Raw genomic sequence first — 4,690 nt, 5'->3', positions numbered from 1 at the left:
TATGGTATGTAAAAAGCACTATCCAAACGTGATCAATGCCAAGCCTGCTTGACTAGGTCCTGCGCCAGTGACACATAAAAAGCACCTACTACACTCTCTGAGTGGTTGGCGTTAGGAAGGGCATCCAGCTGTAGAAACATTGTCAGATCAGATTGGAGTCTGGTGCAACTGCTGGCTTTCCAGACCTCAGTCAAACTGTCCAACCCATGCCAGCATGGAAAACAGATGTTAAACAATGATAATGATATATATATATATATATATATATATATTTAATTTCACGAAGAAAGAATGAGGTTGTTTAGAAGCTGATTGTTGACTACATCATTTTATTTTCAATATTGAACACAGTGGTAAGTTTGGCAAAAAAACACCATACAGAAACTGCAAAATGTTGTCTTCAGGTCTATAGACTATGCTGCATTGGTACTTTGTGGATGTAATGTGGGTATATTTCATTGACTGTGGGAACAATAACAGAAGCAGAATATGTGAACTGAAATATTTATTACCAGACATAAGAATATTTGTTGTTGGCCATTTACAATTAATAATAATAATAATATTTACATAATGGGAGAAAGAAAAATTGCACTGCATCTTATGAGACACCATGTGAACAATTAGAATGGGTCTCTCTCAGAACCTGGAGATGACTCTGCAAATGTCTGGAACTGCCAGCATGACAAGAATGGAGGTGCATGTCACTCAACTGCCTTCAACATTCCATGATTAAGAAGAGTTACAAGTGGTGTTTTATAGGGTAAAGAAGGAACATTCTAGAAAGCCAACTCACACTACAGCTTCAGGCTAATTGGTTGCTTAGTAGACCGATCAGGTGGAACTGTGGTGGTTCACTCATGGTGTCTGATGGGTTTAAATCACTGCTACAAGTAGTCTCCTCCCAGCTCTTTACATGAACGCAAAAAGAGCAAAACAATAAATTGATTTTGTTTCTTCTTAACTTACAGAAAAATGGATAATTTCTTAATTAAATGTTCTACAAATACGCTTCAGATGGTGTCGATTCCAATTACATCAGAAACTTTTGTGAAATAAATTTTCCACTGTGTGGAGAGGAGTTTCAGAAAATTCATACAAGTCAGCTTTATTTCCCTATAACTTTCAGAAAAAATGGGACCTTTTTTATGAAGCTTTCTACAAATACCTTTCAGTGTGTAGATTACGATTATATCAGAATTTAACATAAAAAAAGAAAATGGTGAAGATGCATGCATACATATTGACATACATCACAAATATTTTTTCGAAATATCAAGTTCCGTTTTGTAGATATATGTGAAATGTATCAGTATGTATGCGTACGAATCCAACATCTTTTTCTTTCTTTTTTTTCATATCAAATTCCGATAAAGTCACAATCTACACACTCTGAAAGGTATTTGTTGAAAATTTCATAAAAAAAAATAACCAATAGCCCATTTTTCTGAAAGTTATGATTGAGCAAAACTGACTCATGTGAATTTTCCGAAACCTGTCTTCCCACACCTGGAAACATCTTTTCACAACAAATTCCGATATAATCTGAATTTATACCATCTGAAGCATATTGGTAGAAAATTTTCATTAGAAAATTTTCATTAGAAAATTCCATTTTTCTGAAAATTATGAGGAAACAAAGTTGGTGTGTGGGAGGGAGGGGGAGTACACTTGTGTAGGTATGTCAAAAAGAGAATCTATATATAAAAGTATAAAAAGAAAAAAAAGCATGCATGGAAAACAATAAATATTAAGAAGGAAAAATTTGTACAATATACTAAGTTTCACAGTTTTCTTCCTTTTGGAATTTTAAAAAGGAAAAAACCATTTTTTTTTTTGTCTATATTGAAAAAATTGAGTCTGAGCTTTATTGAACAGAAGGGTGGAGTGAAATGGGGTGTTTTTACTGCATTTTTTAACTGAGCCAAATGTTCACTACCTTACAAAAACTATATCAGGTCAAATGAAAGAGGTAAAATTAACGTAACTTGACTAAAATAAAAAAATAAGTAAATAAAATAAATTCAACAGAATATTATCTATAGCTTCTTCACGATCTGCTGGATTGTCCTCATGTAGTTAAAGAGAAATTATTGAAATTAGTCATTACTCATTTTACCCCATTTTAGACTCTTTTGAAACTAATTATCAAATTAGACGTTAGTGTGGGAAAAAATTGACTCAAAATCCAACAGTGAAAAGAATAGTGATTGTTAAACATCAAAAATTATCAGTTAATATATAGTTTAACTCCCAGTCACCAAAAAAAGAAAGAAAAACAGTCTAATAGCTGTAAAGAAATATATGGGAGTGGGGAGGACTTTTGGAAAATTCACAAGATCAGATTTTTCCCTTAAAACTTTCAGGAAAATGGATATAAGCGAAATTTTATAGAAATACCATTCAAATGGCATAGATTACGATTATAAAGAAATTTGTGGGGAATATGTTTTCCGTAGGGGTGAGGAGAGGATTTCGGAAAATTCCCACGATCAGAAACACTTTTCAAACAGCATAGATTACGATTATGAAGAAATTTGTGGGGAAAATATTTTCCGACAGGGTGGGGAGAGGACTGTTGCAAAATTCAGGATCTAGTTTAGCACCCAGTCACCAAAACAAAAAAAAAACTTAGTCCACAAGGTGTAAAAAAATGTGTAGAAAACGAACATGAAAACAAAAATTTGCATAAACATACATATACATTCAGAATGAAATGACTTCTCTTCTTCCAACAGTATTTTCTGCTTCTAAAACTGAAAGTAAATTTTCATGTTTGGCCGAAATATATAGCAGTAATAATAATTTATTCTTTTATTGGCCACAAGGACTAATATATACAAACATAAAAGGATATATAATAACATTAAAAGACAAAAAAACTGGACAATACAATGGGTTTTTATGTTCGTGTACACAGTAAATAACAGAAAAAAATTAAACAATATAAAATTCTCAATAGAGAGAGGCGCTTTAATAGCTACTTGCGGAAAAAGCCACAGGTGCCTGATCAATAGGGCAAGAGCCCTTCTTTTATTTTTTACAGGTGTATACTCAGAATTGGTCCTTTCACACTGGCCATTCTTTTAACATTCACCCACCTTTCAATAAACTTGCAAGAAGACACCACTTCCCTCTCCACTCTCACTTTCCTCTTCCAGTGTGAAAGACCATATTGCCATCCTCTTTTTGTGGCAGGTCTACAAATGCAAATAATGGCGAACTTTTGCGCATAGATGTAAATAATGTCAGTTGAAGGATTCTGGGAAGGGTTGGCCAACTAGCTCATATTCTTTTCTATTCTAGGTGCAAGGTCCAAAATTTGTGGGGAGTGGGGGAGTCGATTAGATTGACCGCAGTAAGACCCAAAATCTGTGGGGAGGGGGAGTCGATTAGATTGACCTCCAGTACACAACTGGTAGTTAATTTATCAACCTCAAAAGGATAAAAGGCAAAGTTAGAACATAAAGCCAGACAAAATACCGATTTCTTTATTAGGCATAAAGCCCAAAACACAGATGCAGACACCACAAGGACAGACAAGACCACAGTGAGAACAAAAAACATAAAACGAATGTAAATGGGATGAAATTATATAATAATGAAAAAAATGAAAATGGCCACATTGGCTTCACTCCCATGCGGTACCATTTGAACCATTATATGTACTGTCTACAATTGTTCTTTTTTTTTTCCTACTTTATCACCATTATTTTCCTAAAACTAACATCATTTAATATACATTATTTTTACCTCTTTTAATAGAACTTCATCAGTGGTTCAATATCTCTCAGATTCACCACTGGTGGCAACTCCTTGAATTCCACCTCCACTCCTGGTGGGTCAACACTATCTCCACACATCTCTTTCAACTTTCTGTAGTTCTCTTCTTCAATCAGTATTGCCTTCGTATCCTCCGCATAGACGTATGAAGGCACCTTCACTCTTACTATTGAATTAAACTTAATAATCTTTTTTTCTGTTTCTACATTCTTTGGGTATGTCACATAATACCACACCCTATCTCCTCCTCGTATCTTCTTTCCTTTATTTTGTACTTTTTGTTTTCTTTTTCCTTCCTCTATCCTAAATAATCTCTCCAACTCTCCTTCCTGCAGTTGTATTTCTGATTCTTTCTCCACTGGAACAACCAGTATCTTTACTGGTAACTTCACTTTCTTTTTACTTTCCCTTTTTCTTCCTTCCTACTGACCTCCTTCACAGTTCCTTTTCTCACCTCTTCTCTCTTCTTTTTCTGCTTCTCTGGCAGAGAATTCATCCCTCCGCTCCTCCTTCTTTTCTTTTTAACCATAGTAAATCCATTCTCTGTTTCTTTTTCTGTTACGATAATCTGGTCCACACTCTCCTGTCTCTCCACCTGTTCTGCTTTTTGTACTCTTTGGGCACACCACGCCTTCATGTGGCTCCTCTCTCCACATGTGAAACATATCAGCGGCCTTCCTTCTACACTGATTCTCAATCTTACATCTTCTGGCAGCACAATCTCATCCACCACACTATTCAAGTCCTCCGTTGTTGCCTGAATCGTTAATTCGATACCATATCTCCAGTAGTTTACCTTCTGGGTCCTGGTAGCCTTCAGAATCTTCCCATCCTTCATATTATATGTTATTGCTGTCATCAGCCATTCTTCCTTTAATTCGGGTGGCACCCTATCCACTCGCACTTT

This window comes from Octopus bimaculoides, chromosome 16 (assembly GCF_001194135.2).
Source record: "Octopus bimaculoides isolate UCB-OBI-ISO-001 chromosome 16, ASM119413v2, whole genome shotgun sequence".
Lineage (NCBI taxonomy): Eukaryota > Metazoa > Mollusca > Cephalopoda > Octopoda > Octopodidae > Octopus > Octopus bimaculoides.
Note: the sequence above shows the minus strand (reverse complement) of the source record.